Source organism: Vespula vulgaris, chromosome 19 (assembly GCF_905475345.1).
Source record: "Vespula vulgaris chromosome 19, iyVesVulg1.1, whole genome shotgun sequence".
In the NCBI taxonomy this organism is placed as follows: Eukaryota; Metazoa; Arthropoda; class Insecta; order Hymenoptera; family Vespidae; genus Vespula; species Vespula vulgaris.
The window spans coordinates 4198254-4215233 of record NC_066604.1 but is presented as its reverse complement, the minus strand read 5'-3'; the positions used below and the strand labels follow the sequence as shown (position 1 = coordinate 4215233).

Here is a 16980-nt window from a genome sequence, read left to right as displayed (position 1 = left end):
AACAAGATAGAACGTTTTGATCGTTTCATTGCGCTCGATTTCACTGGCGCTAGTATCACTTTTGAGCGCTACCTCGCGGTCGAAACTTATATTAAAATACTGACGTACTTAAATCCCTATCTACAATATTTTTGTATACCTTGACAAAATTGGAAAAGGATTGGAATGCGCGCAGCCGATTGTGCCGACGGACCTGTGCCGCCGATATATCGAAAATCGTGAAGAAGAGGAGAAGAGGAGAAGAAGAGAAGGAGAAGAAACGGAAGCCGGAACGTGCGCGCACGTTGAAACGATAGAACTCGGAAAGAAGGAGAGAAAAGAAAATCTGTAGAATGAAACACGTGCACGTATGAAAGAGATGGAAAAGAAAAGAAGAGAAAAACCAAAGTACGAAAACGGAGCAACAATTAATATATTAATTCTCCTTTTTCTTCCCGTGCTTTCTCAATTTTTTGTTCTAGGATGGTTTAGAGTTGTGTTAGATTTATCGATTTTCTTCCATGCTTTAGAATCAGGAACGGTTTTAGTTCTTTGATATTGACCATAGTTATCGAATGTGTTTCATAGTTGCGGTTAGGACACGAAGCGAAGAAGAGGCAAGGCACCAAAAATTGTGGCTCAAGAAGGCAACTATTGGACTATTGAGTTATTTTCGAAGGTTCGACAGAACTCTTCGAAAATGGCTCTTAGTCATACTTTAATTTTACCATATCGTTACTCAAAATGCTCTTGTGTAGTAGTAATGTAGATTTGATAAACCGAAATGGTATTGAAAAAGAAATATTAGTGAAAATAAAAGTGACTCTTTGGCATTATTTTTCTACAGATCTCCCTTTTCTATCCTAATTATGTGATTATAGAATATTTGCGACGCATTTCGATGATTTCTGTACTCGAATATCGTATTTATAAAAATGTAATATTTTCGATTATTAGATCGAGAAATTGCGTTTATTTCAGACGACATTAATCAAGGTGGCGTGAAGTAAGTGCAGGATGAGAATCTTTTTACCATCGAAGTCGATGTTGTCAAGTCGTGACAGAAGCTGCGTCGTTCTTCTCTTAATTACGAGTAATTAGTATTTGTTCTTTAAGATACATTATCTTCCAGTATATCGCTCGATTCATAAAAATGTGTTTTTTACGGTGTATTGTTCGTAAATCGTGACAATAGTACTGAAAAAGAAATATCAATGAAAATAATAACGGTGACTGCTAATTACGTCTTCTTTTTTTCGTATTTTTTGGCATTATTTCTCTATATATTTTACTTTTCTCTCCTAATTATGTGATTATAGAATATTTGCGACGCATCTCGATGATTTCTGTACTCGAATATCGTATTTATAAAAATGTTATATTTTCGATTATTAGATCGAGAAATTGTTCATTAATTGACTAGTGACGTACCTGCGCATGCGCGGCGCGTTTGCGCAATCGTCTTGTCGGTGGATATAACGCCATTTTGTGTTCGGTGGTTGACAGCTACACACGGAAGCCGTATCGTCCTCATTAATTTCAGGTAATTCATATATTTTCTACTGTACACTGTCTTTCTACGTATCAATCGATTGCCAGAAACGCGATTTCCACGCGTGAGTGTTCGCAAGTCGGGGTATTTTCGCGTTTAAAAGATATTCGCGAAAATAAAATCTGTCTTGGAAGCTGTTGCGTCATACTTTTATTTTTTAATTTTCTGGCTTTATTTCCGCGATATCAATATTTCTCTTACTTTTTAATGATGCTTTTAATAATAATTTATCATTAATTGGTCATCATTAATCGTATTTCCTATTATATTCGATTTTCACACACACACAGACGCTTGGGATTTTCCCGTACTCATATACGCATATATATATATATATATATATATATATATATATATATATAAACACATAATAAATATTTTCTCTCCTAATTCATCTTTCGTTTTTCAGGTTTCCAAGAATTCTACGTACCGATAGACGAAACATCCCGGCTTTCTTTTTCTACATATCTTTGTCCTTCGTCCTGTGTACAAGGTAAGTCTTTTTCCTTTAAAGATACAAAGCGAGTTTAATAGAGAGAGATAGGTAGCACTCGGTAAACAATCAGAGATCGGCGTATTTCAAAGAAATCTCTTGATCGAGCGTGTGACGAAAACAATGAACGTTCGAGCTCGTCCAAGGTGATATAGTATGCTCTAATCTTACAGAATCTTTCGGCATGTACGCAACCAAGGAAACGTGGATTAATTTCTTCCTTGCATTTATTTCATTTTAGAATATTTTAATTCTAATTTTGTTTGCATTTATTTGATATCGTAGGAAGACAACATGAATAAAATTATCTCGAAAAGCTTTATTTAATATTAATTAAATTAACATTGAATTAAATTTCAGACATTAATTACTTATTAATATTTTTCAATAATATACTTTTTAATATGCCATCTTGCCATCAATGATTCACAGGATATGTGTTTTATAAATTTTTTTTTTTATATATGGAAAAAAAAATCACTGTTTCAACTTTGCAGATTTTAGAAATTATTTGTGACTGTGTGCAAAGTGATCTCAGTGCTTGCTTGTACTATTCTAATTTACTTTTTATAGCTAAATAAGCTAATTAAATATAATTAGATTAAATAGAAATTTGTGAATTAGAGTTATACTTGCATCATTTTTTATTTTCCTCGAGCAGAACGCTTAATGTTTCCTCCATAAATTTCCAAATTTTTTAACATAACCATATTAATAATCTTAATTTCTTTATTAGCTCAAAAAAAGAATCATTCTCTTCATCATTACTGGGCAGGATACTCATCATACAAAGAACCAACAAACGTTCCGATAAGTAAATGTTACTTTACATATTTCCTCAATAAATTTAATAAGTTTTTAATATGACAATGATACTAATAAATTGGGTTTTTGTTTCTTTTTCAGTTCAAATAAAAAAAGAATCATCCTCTTCGTCATCCTGGGGCAGGATGCCCATCCCGCAAGCATCAATGAAGATTTTAAGTAAGTAAAGGTTTTTATTAAACATTTCTTCAATAATTTGAATGATTTTTTTATGGTGATCATTGAAACTAATAATGTTGTTTTTGTTATTTTCAGAACATCATTGTAACTGTGCACGAAGCAATGAAAAAATCGAGTGTTGTATCGTTAAACTAAAAACCAAGAAATCGCGAAATAGAAGCAGTGCTTGCTCGTTTGTTTAAATTATGCCGCGTTTCGTGATTTAAATTAATTTCAAGTGTTTTTGTGTCGACTGCGCGCAATGCAGTCAGTTATAGAGTCAGTGTTTGCTCGTACAAAGTGATTTTAACAGTCGTGTAGACTGTACTTATAAAAGATAGTAGAGTTTCGCGAAGTAAATTCAGTGACCGTTCGTTAATAATTATCTATCGCGAATTAGAGTCAGTGCATCACTGAAGAGGATCTCGACCAACTTCGGTGTCTACCTACCTCATTTTCAACCAGCTACATACCATCCAACCTCAATGTCTACCTAAATCGCGGACGAGTGTTTTGGAGCCACCGTAGAACTTCTTAAGTAGTAAGTGAACAAATTTGAAGTCCCTCCAGTGCTCAATCATGTCGAGGACGAAAGGTCCGAATCGGCACGGGTTACTGGTTGTAATTTTTTAAATACATTATTGACGAGCATGACCGTGAGTGACTCCTCTTTTGGATTTACTCGCGAGTGGTATATTTTTAATCGCCTATGTGTTTTCATTGTTTATATCTATTTTATTAGTTTAGGATAGGGTCTTCTTGTTTCATAGATTGGATCAATTAATAGTGCAATTAATAAGCACTTTTTTTATGCGTGTTTGCCCGCGATATTAGTAATGAAATCGGATATTAATTTATCCGATTTCGTCAAAAAAGCATGTAATATGATCTACGTTATATGCATTGCTTCGTATTTAGTCTATTTAATCGCGATTTACCTTGATGTATCGATGTAGATGTATTAAAAAACAAACAAGAAGACAAGCGCGACGGATAGATTCTGGAAAACGAGTGGTAGATCATGATTTAACTTCTTAATTAGAACAGCCATTTGTTAGAAGGAAACGTCCGAGGTTTTGTGATTATTGTTACATGAAAAATAAATGGAATATTCAATCTATTTTGTTCATAAAAGAAAAGTCTCAATAGAGTCATTGTTTTTGAAAGAAAAAAGTCGAGTAGAATCATTGCTAATAAAAAACAAAGAGACTTGTAGAGTCATAGTCCGTAGGCCCTAGAATAAGTTAATCATTTTTTAGATCAGGATTTTCAGCTTCTAATAAACTAATTCCCGTTTCTCCCCCCCATACTTTCTGTGTTCTCATCTATGCGTGTGCCCAGGTGTTACTCGTATGGGTGAGAAACTGTTAGTATGGGTTTAGTTTTAAGTTTTCCCATATTGGCGACTGTCATAGCGTTAGTGATTGCGCACGATGTACCTTGCATCTGTGTGTTCGTGCTAGGTGGTGCATTGTACATCGTTTCGCGATTATTTATAAATAAATACGAATAAAACGATTATACTAATAGATTGTTATTTAAAGTACTATACTAATGTATTATTATTTATATCGTTTTGCATAGTAGAGTCAGCACATATTGTATGGAAATATTCGTATATTACTAGTATGCATATATATACTGGTATATACTAGTATTTTTTGCTTTAGTCATTTACGCAATAATCATTAGCCTTGACAGTCGATTACAGCAATTGGTACGTACTCCTAATATATTAGAAAAAATACGCGTTTGAGCTAGGGTGTCGGAGGTGCCCCGGGGCATACTCTCTAGTGTAGGCTTTTGCACCCTGGCGGTATGTGAGAGAATCGTGGAGTGTGTGTGTTGGAACGAATGTCTTGCCATTTTTTAAATATAGGTCATAGGCAGGCAGGTAGCATACCTTTTTCTGTGTGACTGTGTATTTAATTTTAAGTAGGTAGGACCGGATACAATGCGTTCTAATTTCCACTCAGGAGTGGAATGTTCCGTATCCGCATATTAGGCAAAGTTTCAGCAAATTTTACAATTATTATAGCACGTTTGTGTTTTTTTCCCCTCATATTTTGCTGATGCTCTGCATTGCAAGACGTACCTATCAGTATTCAACAGTTTAAAAGTCTTTGCATTTGTTTAAAAATTTCTTTCCTTCGAATTAGCAAAGATTTTTGAACGTGTTGGATACTTAGCATTAAGTATATTAACACTTCGCACTCTTTTGTGATTTGTTTTTTATAAAGATTTTTATAAGAATTTTTATGAAATTTTTTATACATGTACATATAGTAAAGTAAAAATAGTACAAATACAAAGTAAACGTGATTCTATAAAAGGAATAAGACCATGAGATGTATCATAGATTTTGTAGTTTCTTTCGACACTTTTTAATTTTTTAAATGCGAAGTGTTAATTATAGGTTCATCGATTAGATTAGATATTTGCTTGGGCATTCGAGTAAATGTGTCTGTGTAAATGCGTACGATCGATGGATTCTTCCGATCCATTGATCGTCCACAGACTAGGATAGTTCATAAAATATATAATAAGCTTTTATTTTTCATTTTTTTTTCTTTGTAGTTCTTGTTAGGGAATGCTCTATAGCAATTGTTAAGGCACGAAGCAAAGAAGAGGCTATATGCCGAAGAGGCCCCCACAATATTGTGGCTCAAGAGGGCAACTGTCGACGACGAGTCATTTTTTCAGAGGATCATATGTTCCTCTGATAATGGCTCGTAGTCTTATCACATATTTTTTACCACGTTGTCATTTTGCTCGTCTTAATAATAATAATTTTTACAGATGGAGATGATGGATCATTTCATTTAATGTTGCTCAAGTAGAAAAGAAAGTGTTTCTACATATTGGCACGTCGAATGGACGTGCTGTTATTATATTTCATGCTTTTGCATATTGATTGTACGATTAATATATTTTCTTTTTGTTACAGGTGAACATCGTTGGATTTGTTGACATTAATTTTTTTCGATTTTCGCGTATTAGAGCGCCTAAACTGGCTGCTATATAAAAGATGTTATTTAAAAGTTTTTTTTTTATATAATTTCAATATTAATTATAATCAATATAATTGCAGGAATTATATTCAAATATTTGTAGGATCTTCCAAAGATTTTGAAGATGTTTATTAATGAAATGTTTATGTGTTTCAGGTCTCGTTGCATACACCTTAAGTGTGTTTTCTTTTTTTTTTATATCAATAATATCAACAGCACGTAGAATAAAATTGCATACTTTTGCAGCTTTATTTTGTTCGTTTTTACTTATTATATATACACTATTTTTAATTTTTCAGGTATTTGATAATGAATAAATTGGTATTGCAAAAGAAGAATATAAAGTATACTAAATACTAAAATTATATATAACTAACTCGGAATAATTTATATTATGCATTATTTTACGAACTAAAGTATATTAGTAAGTAATTATTTTTACAAAATATAATTCTATTGCATGTTAATTCATAAGACATGGTATGTTGGGATTATATGCTTGATTTTTTACGCTCTAGCACTTTCTTAATAGTACTATTAAGGATTCTAGTTTTAAGGTTCTTATTTTTAAGCCTAATTTAAGACAAAAATGGTAGATCAGTTAATTATCTGCCGCTTAGTAATTAAGATAGTTTAAAAAAGCTTGGATATATATACAGTTGATTCATGAATGAATGCCATTATTTACAAAATGGCAATTATTTATGAATTAACATATTTTTCTTTCTTAATTTTCAGCTTTAAATTTGTCAATAACATAATATATTAATTATAAATGTAACATAGTAGTGATTATAAAGTACATGTACTTTGTATATTTCCGGGATATACAAATTATATGTATATAATATTACGAGAATTAATTATATCAAGATCGTGTAAAGATATTTTTAAGATTATTAGTAAAGAATCCAAGCTTTTTCTCCCGGGTAGGATAGGGCAAAATCGCGATTGACGAATCTTCGATCGACTACGATCGGGTCGATAGAAGATTTTCATTAAACGCGATTAATTAGTATGTTATTTTAGCTCGTGGATCTCCATATGCAGCAACCTCCACGCGGTGGGATCTGGGTCGGTATTACTTGCGATATATCGAAATGTAATCGTGAATTATCCAATTATCATTGTTCTGATAGTATTATTTTTAATAATACTATATAAGTACTACCGGGCGAATGGCTGCATGTTTCAGTACGTTTCCAAAATCTTTTTTATCTAATTGTAACTATACATTGAAGTATCTTAAATTTTACATTGTATTTTGATAGATAAGTAGATTATATATGATAGAATTCGAAAATAGTTTCTTAAAGAAACGCATCGAAAAATTCTAATTTCATTATTATTTTTATTTGTTCTTATTTATTTCCATTTATTCTTATTTATTTATATTTACGCATTTCAAATATTCTATTTTCTATTTTACTTATGTTCACTTAAAAATTAAAAATCTCTTTTTAAATACATATAATAAGTCCTTTAATAAAGATGGAAAGATAACGTTAGGATATAAATAATAGTTTTAAAGTTCCCCCACCAGTTGTCAAATAATTCTTGGAAATGAGTCTCCGGCAAGCAACAAAAGAAAAAGCAATCGTATGTAATAATATTCTATTATAGGTATATCTATATATGTGTGTATTTGTGTACGCTGTGTATACGCTGTACTGACTCTCTAGGATATATCAACAAAATGTAAACAATCAAGGAACGATCTAGAGGACGATCTTTTCCTGACTCATTTCTACAGTTTTCGTTCGTATAAGCAACCTTCCAGACGTGTTCGAACCTGTTCCTGCTTCTTCAATTTCAGTAAGTCTAATTTTTCATTTGTATTACATATAATATTTTACAAACTTGATTTAATCATTTATAACTTATTATTCCTATTTTATATCATCAGATTTCGATATACGATATAGCATTTATATGTTGAGTACAATAAAGAAATCACATTTACACGTTTGATAGCAGTTATCATATACTTCCTGCTGCTCTCCGTATATAGGTATATACAAATAAGTTCATCGTTAAGAAATTTTTATTTAATTTCAATTACTATAAAAAATTAGATCTTAATTCTTACGAACTATCTATCGCGTTATACGACTTCATGTGTTCTATCGTAGTCTTATTGTAAGTTTCTATGCTCTATTATATCCAGAACTTTTATTATATAATATTTTATATTCTTTTAAAGAAATTTATATATGGATCCCCATACGCAGCTACCTCCTTGTGGTGGGATCCGGAAATCGGTATTGCGAACGTTCGTATATTTTATATTATACAACGTACGCACTACCGGGCCAAAGGCTGACGTTCGGTGTATTAGGAAATAATTTTGATTAAATATTAATTTATTAAAAATTTGTTGAAACGTATTTTACATTGAATTTAAAGAATATTAAGAAGCACCGAGAATAATGAAAATGTAATTAAAGTATAATAAAAGTTAAATTAAAATAGAATAAAATTTCAAGATGCGTTTAATCGTTTAATTAATATTATAAATATTATATTTTCAATTTTACTGCTCCTTGTCTAGTTTTACTTTAATGCTATATCTATTTTGATTTATAGGTATCCACGCAATTAGTATACTTCTGTGAACATATCCCTATCGCGATTATATCTATTTTTAAACGATAGATACAACGCGATTTTGATCGTTTGCTTTTACATATTCATTTATTTTAATATAGCTTTCTAGTTTTGCATCCTTTGAATAGTATTTTTTTTTCTTTTTTTTATTATTATTATAGCATATAAAAGATGTAATATAAGTTCATAATTTTAGATCATATAATTTGAATATGATATATGATATTTATTATTTGATATTTAATTTAATATTATTTTAATATTTATTTTAATATTCAATATATAATATATAACTTTAATTGATATAAATTTTGATATAAATTGTAGAAGTAAACGCCACAGCTTGCTTTAACAATTTTTATTCAACAGGTCTTCAGTTGTAGATCGCGCGCAATGCGATCATAGAGTCAGTGCTTGTGCGAAAAAGTTTTTGATTTTTGCAACCGAATGGGTTGCTTTAATAACAATTAATTAAAATCGCGAATTAGAGTCAGTGTTGTTCGCCGATTAGAATTTCTCGGTCGCGTTAATAGATCAGAAAACAAGAATTTATGTTATATTCTTGTTAAAACTATTTGTTCGCCGCGTTGTTGGAATCATAACACACTATCGGCCAATTCGGTGGAAGAGGATTGCGTTGCGAAAAATATTGTACTGGTCGATAGTGTGAATTTAAAAATGCATCCTCTTCATCTTTACCGACGAATGTAAGGCTTCGTCAGGATACAATCACATGTAAGTATATTTCTTTATTGTAATCATTACTTCTCGTTCATTGTTTAAAATCATATATTTTAATCATTTTTCATTCATTCAACATATTCCTTTTATATAGAACATATAATTAATATTTTTTTGTACTTTTTTGTATTACAGATTCATCGATTCATCGATTCATCGATTCAACGAGTCATCGAGTCATCCATTCAACGATTCAACGATGCAATAATAATTTCAACCAACTTCACGACATCATTCAACCTCCTACGAGGGGGACGGGTGTTTTGGAGCCATCGCAGAACTTCTTAAGTAGTAAGTGAAAAAATTTAAAGTTCCTCTGGTGCCCATCATGCCGAGGATGAAAGGTCCTTATCGGCACGGGTTACTGGTTGTATTCGCAGACGTCCCATGTCCGAAACGAGCAAAAGTGTCCGTGATTAAAATCTTTGATTTTATTCACGAGTGGTCCCTATACGTTTAGTTAGATATTTTCTTGTGCATATTTTATTATTATTATATATATATATATATAGCTCAGGCCAGGGTCTTCTTGTTTCAAAGTCGTTTCATTCACAGTGCTGTTTATTAGCACTTTTTTCTCTTCGTTTTTGCTCGCGATATTAGTAATGAAATCGGGCATTGATTTACCCGATTTCGTATAAAGCATATAACGTGGTTTACGTTACATGCATTGCTTCGTACTCAGTTCATTTAATCGCGATTTACTTCGATATTTTAAAATATCGATTTACCCATAAATGAGCAAGAAGACAAACCCCTTCCGCGACGGATAGATTCTGGTAGTTAAGTGGTGGATTATAATCCCGTTCTTTCACTAGAACAGCCATTTAATGAAAGGAGTCGTCCGAGGTTTTTTTTATTAAAATTATATATTTCTTAATAATGAAATTTCATAACTGCATAATGCGTATGCATATATATGAGCTATGTGCATACTTCATCCCTCCATGTCAACGACTGCCTACCGCGGGTCGCTCAAAGGCCCTTAAGCGGTGTATACAGGTGGGGTTGCAAAACTATTTTTGCCACTTATTATTTTTTTACCACTTTTAGTGGTAAAACCCATATGTGGTGGTCACACTCATATGTGGTGACCGCCTACCATCATCCATCCTTGTTTGAGCTCTTGCTAATAAGACGTGCAAAGAGACTCTAGAGTCACAGTCCGCTTAAATTTTATATATATATATTTTTATATATTTTTTTATATATTTTTTTATATATATTATAAATTAATCATTTTTTAGCTCAGGATTTTCAGCACTAATATACTAATACCCCTTTCTCCCCCATGCTTTCTGCGTTCTCATCCATGCGTTTAACCCAGGTGTTACTCGTGTGGGTGAGAAACAGTCAGTGTGGATTTAGTTTTAAGTTTCCTTTTCAGCGACTGTCATTGTGCTGGTGATTGCACGGTGTACTTTGCACTTGTATGTGCGTTTTAGGAAGTGCATTGTACATCGTTTCGCGATAACTTTTAAATAGATATCTGATATATCTAATATATAACTATATTAGTATCGGTTTGCATAATAGTTACCACATTTTTGTGGAAAATTCTAAATACTCGTATATATTACTAGTATCTATATATATACTAGTATGTACTAGTATTTTTGCTTTAGTCTTATATGCAATAATCATTAGCCTTGGCAGTCGATTTCAGCAACTGGTACGTACTCCCAAAATATATTAGAAAAACTACGCGGTTGAACTAGGGTGTCGGAGGTGCCCCGGGGCATGCTCTCTAGTGTAGGCTTTTGCACCCTGGTGGAGTGTGAGAGAACCGTGGAGTGTATGTGTTGGTGTGAATGTTTGCACTTTTTAAATATAGGTCATAGGCAGGCAGGTAGCATACTTTTCTGAGTGAATGTGTCAATTAATTTTAAGTAGGTAGGGACCGGGTAAGGATGCGATTCCCACTCAGAAGTGGGAAGTCCTTTCTCCGGGGATTTGTGAAGTTTCAGCAAATTTTACGATCTTTCAGCAAGGCTGAATTTTTTTGTCTTTTTATCTTTTTTTTATTTTTTTTTCTTACATTTTTTGCTGACACTTTGCATCGCGCGATATATCAGTATCAAACAGTTCGAAAAACTTTGCACCCAATGAGAACATCAGATACATCCCATATCTTTTGAACTTAGCAAAGGATTTTGAATTTGTTCGGTACTTAGTTTTAAATTAACTCTTGCACTTCGCGATTCTTAAAATATTTACTATCTATATATTTCTTATTTAGAAGTAGAATATACCTGCATAAGTAAAGTGGAAGTATTACATTTCTTGTGATCTTGACATTTTACCGCAACTATATCCATCTTCTAAGTGCAACGAGTTAATGTTAGTACGTAATAGGTTCATCGAATAGAATGAATATTATGTCTGCTGGAGCATTCGATTAAATGTGCCTGTGTTATTGCGTACGGTTGGTGGATTCTTTGAGTCCATTGATTGTCCACAGGCTAGGATAGCTTTACGGTTTAGTTGAAATATTTTTATACGAATCTTTTATTTTTATTTTTTTTTAATTAAATGAATAGATAAATAAATAAATAAAGATCATTAGAAAATCGAGACGCACCTAGGCAGAGTAGAAAACGCAGTTGAGAATACGCGTTGGGACTCGTCAGTGCCGTTTGGGGTGATTCATTCGCGAATTTTGCCATACTGCAGTGGTTATACTATTTAGAAGAAATCGATACTTTACGTCGCAAGCGCTTACCGCTCGTTAGGTTAAGGAAAAAAAAAAAAAAAGAAAAAACCAGAACAAACCTGCGTGCGAAAATGTGTTTTCACTTCCCAACCCTTTAGCTTGCGATCATTGCGTCTCGTTCGATGCGTGCGTTTACACGAGTGGTTTGAGTCTTGTTGCATAAAGTGAGATCAGGTCGGGATCAGGTCGGTTTAGCTTAGGGACGATTTCATTCTTGTAGTAGCAATCACTGCAGTATGTCAATCTTTGTGGGTGCGTTGCTTCGAACGGTAGGGCGTTTTTTGATGCGTAAACTTATCTTGCGTCGCACGTAAGGAATGCTCCAATGCAGTGGTTAGGGCACGAAGCAAGAAGTGGCTGTATGCTGAAGAGGCCCCCACATTATGTGGCTCAAGAGGGCAACTATCGACTACAAGTCATTTTTCAAAGGTGGTCGGTATGTCGAACCCTTCGTTAATGGCTTGTGGTCATATCAAAATCCCTTTTACCCTTTACCACGTTGACACTTATGCTCGTAGTAGTTTGTTCCTGGATGGAGATGATGGACCATTCCATCTCCTTGCTATGGCGTTCCGCACCATTCCGCGTTCGTGAAAAATTAAGATTTTTGCGATTAGAGTCATGCAAGTTAGTTATTAATTATTAGAGTCATTGCAATTTTTTCTTAAAGTAAAGTAGAATCATTGTAATTTTTAAAAGTAGAGTCAGTTTTTCATTTAAGAGTAGAATCAAGCCCTTTGCATTTTCTACTTTTATTTTTATTTTTTTTTTCTGATTAAAGTCAAGCCCTCCTTCTTTTCATTTTAAATTAAAGTCGAGTCATTACATTTGCTTCTTTAAATTAAAGTCGAGTCCTTGTATTTTTTCCTTTTAAATTAAAGTCGAGTCCTTGCATTTTAAAGTTTTAAAGTAGAGTCTTTTCTTGAAGTAGATTTTTAGTTAGAAAGATAGAGTCACGCTCGTTAAATATTGTGTGGACGTCCGTGGCCTGCAGCAGCATTGCACTCAGGAGTGCATTTGGATACCCAAGCATGTTGATTTTTAATTCAGAATAATCATATTTTAATCATATTTTTCATGTTCATAATTTCATAATGTGTATGTATATATACGAGATATATGCATATTTCAATGTCAACACAGCTTTACCACGAGTTGTAAAATGACTCTTATGTGGTAATCATTATCGTTATCATCCATATCCTCACCCTCATTAACTTTTTGCAATCTGATTCTGATTATTCTGATTAATCTGATTAATCTGATTATTCTGATTATTCTGTTTATTTTGGTTATTCTGATTAAAAATCTACAAGACTTGATGATGAATTGGAATGCCTGCATTCAGGAATGCAGATGAATATATAAAATGGCAGCCAGCACTCAGGAGTGCATATTAAAATATGTCAAGGGTATACATTTTTATTCCAAAATTATCAACAAGTGAGGACGAAATGACAGAATTAATAAGTATATATATATGAGAGAGAGAGAGAGAGAGAGAGAGAGAGAGAGAGAGAGAGAGAGAGAGAGAGAGAGAGAGAGAGAGAGAGAGAGAGAGAGAGAGAGAGAGGTAGAGAGAATAGTAAGAAGATATAATAAATGATACAAAGATTATTAATAAATGTTTATACATATTTGAGAGAAATATGATTATATTTTGGAATAAAAATGCATTAGTCTTGGTATATAAGTGAAATGATTGAAATGGCTTGCCTGCACTCAGGAGTGCATATGAAAGGTTCAAAGTAAGTACATGATTGCATTCAGGAATGCACATGAATAAATTATAGTAAGGATGTACATTTCACATTCGCAATGATCAAAGATGAATGAATAAATGCACTAATAAGATAACTAAATGAAGAAATATATAAGTACGTCGATCTCTGGTGATATTTTTTTTAATATATTAAACTTGTCTAATAATAAATGAAATTCACTTTATTCGATATGTAATAATTAAATGATATTTAAATGGTGCAAATGAATTAGAAGAAAATTTGAATCATGCGGATAAGAAATGTATAAGTCCTACTAGATGAATGAAGTGACATAATGGCAGCCAGCACTCAGGAGTGCATATTAAAATATGTCAAGGGTATACATTTTTATTCCAAAATTATATACAAATGAATATGAAATGAGAGAGAGAGAAAGAGAGAGGTGTGAAAGAGAAGAGGGAGTATTTTTATCATCTATACAAAAATTTCGTAAGAAATATTGAAAAGATATGTTTATATGTTTCTGAAAGAAATATAATTATTTTTTGGAATAAAAATGGATTAGTCTTGGTATATAAATGAAACGATAGAAATGGCTTGCCTGCACTCAGGAGTGCATATGAAAGAGTCACAGTAAGTACACGATTGCATTCAGAAATGCAAATGAACAAATTATAGTAAGGATATACATTTCACATTCGGAATGATCAAAGATGAATGAATGAATGCACTAATAAGATTACTTAATGAAGAAATATATAAATACATTGATCTCTGGTAATATTTTTTTTTTAATATATTAAACTTGTTTAATAATAAATGAAATTCATTTTATTCCATGTATAATAATTAAATGATGTTTAAATGGTGCAAATGAATTAAAAGAAAATTTGAATCATGCGGATAAGAAATGTATAAGTCTTACTAGATGAATGAAGCGACATAATGGCAGCCAGCACTCAGGAGTGCATATTAAAATATGTCAAGGGTATACATTTTTATTCCAAAATTATGTAGAAGTGAATATGAAATGAGAGAATTAATAAGGATATACATATATGAGAGAGTGAGAGAGGAGTACGAAAGAAGAGGGAGTATTTTTATTATATATACGAAAGTTTCATAAGAAATATTAAAATGATATGATCATTTATCTCTGAGAGAAATATGATTATTTTTTGGAATAAAAATGCATAAGTCTTGGTATATAAATGAAGCGATTGAAATGGCTTGCCTGCACTCAGGAGTGCATATAGAATAAGTTTGCAGTAAGTACATACCTGCATTCAGGAATGCAGATGAACATATTATAGTAAGGATATGTATTTCTCATTCAGAATGATCAAAAATACATGAATGAAAATGCACATATGAAAGTATTATATAATAAGTATTTAAAGTATTCCTATCTGAAAGTATTTCTTTAATAATAAATCAAGAATATTTTATGCTCTTCCTAATATAATAACTTATTTATATTTAAGTAGTGCGCAAATGAACAAAAAGAAATTTTGAATCGTTCTGATTAGAAATGTATAAGTCTTGCTAAGCGAGCGATATGATACGAAAATAACAGCCTAGCACTCAGGAGTGCATAAAATATGTCAAGGGTATACATTCTTATTCCAAAATTATCAACATATCAATATGAAATGACAGAATTAATAAATATATACATGAGAGAGAGGGAGAGAAAGAGGGAGTACTTTTATTATATATATGAAAGTTTCATAAGAAATATGAAGACGGTATGATGAATGATATAAAGATTATTAGCAAATATTTATACATATTGGAAAGAAATATGATTATTTTTTGGAATAAAAGTGCGTAAGTCTTGGTATATAAATGAAGCGAATGAAAAGGCTGTCCCACACTCAGGAGTGTGAGCGAAAATAGTTCAGGGACAGGTTTGCATTCAGGAATGCACCTGGGATACTCAAGCATGTAGATTTTCATTTCAGGATAATTTAAAATTTTTTATATGATTATTAGTAAATCAATAATTTTTTCTTTATCTTTTTTATTTACATTCGTTTTTGATGATTATATACTTATATACATATACTTTATCCAATGCCAATATAGTTTTATCACAAGTTGTAGGATGGCTCATTTATTGTAAGAGTCATTTTATGACTTGTATGAATATAATCATCATCTTATATAGATTCTAATTATTCTGATTAAAAATCTACAAGACTTGATGTAGTTAGGGATCTTAGGATCTGTTAAGGCAAGCAGTGACGATAAAATAAATTAACAAGAATAATATGCAACAATGTATTAAAACTATATTTTGTCTTTAATATGTGTTATATTTTCATATATAAATTTTATATATAATCTTATCTTTTTCTTTCAGATTTAATATTTCATTACTATTTTATATATAATATACAAACTACATGATTTGAAAATTGTGAAATTATATTACTGTATTTTTTATAATTTAATAGATAAAAGTGTCGTACATATAAACGATGTAATATGTGCACCAGACACTTCGCATTAATATAAACGTGATAATGTAAGATATATGTAATCTATCGATTAAATATAGATCTGATCTCGTTATGGATATGTTTATGGCGGTATACAAAATTGTGTATGCATTTTATAATACGACACAAGGTGCAGTATACTTTTACTCTTTCTTTTCTTTTCCTTTTTTTTTTAACGCGACCTAATCCTTAAATATTGTGAGATATTCACAATTCTTTTCCTTTTTCTCATAACGTGTCTTGAATGATTTACATTATATATGTTAATTGTATTAAACAATTGATAATTTATTATGCAATTATATATTTATATGTATTTCTATATATTTCTATATATTTATATATTATTCTATATATTTATATATATTGTATATATTTTTATATATTTCATATATTCTATTTATTTCTATATATTTTTATGTATTTCTATATACTTGTACATAACATGCACTCATAAGTTCATATTTTTATTTAAATGTAGAACATGTTTACTAATGCATCGAGAATTCGATATATTTAGTGCCAATTTTATGGCCATTTTAATATTTTTTTTTTTTCTTTTATTTTAGCATTACAATCTATGGCGAAATATATACGTATATAATTTTTTTATTTATTAAATTATCCAAATTATGAAAATATTTGTCCATAGATTGTAGATAAAAATTTTCT

General features: G+C 31.3%; 2 long non-coding RNA genes across 4 annotated transcripts; both read left to right on the top strand.

Moving 5' to 3' along the window:
- Positions 1–37: 37 nt before the first annotated feature.
- Positions 38–5062, top strand: LOC127070719 (uncharacterized). 2 transcript variants are annotated; one of them, XR_007784619.1, is made up of 6 exons: positions 38–387; positions 568–1522; positions 1941–2024; positions 2761–2838; positions 2931–3008; positions 3105–5062. It is a non-coding gene; the product is annotated as an uncharacterized LOC127070719 (long non-coding RNA). The 2 variants fall into 2 exon arrangements; XR_007784620.1 differs by having other exon boundaries at positions 38–1072; positions 1375–1522.
- Positions 5063–7393: 2331 nt separating this feature from the next.
- LOC127070942 (uncharacterized) lies at positions 7394–16448 on the top strand. 2 transcript variants are annotated; one of them, XR_007784749.1, is made up of 3 exons: positions 7394–7618; positions 7702–9361; positions 9503–16448. It is a non-coding gene; the product is annotated as an uncharacterized LOC127070942 (long non-coding RNA). The 2 variants fall into 2 exon arrangements; XR_007784748.1 differs by having other exon boundaries at positions 7394–9361.
- The last annotated feature ends 532 nt before the right edge of the window (positions 16449–16980 follow it).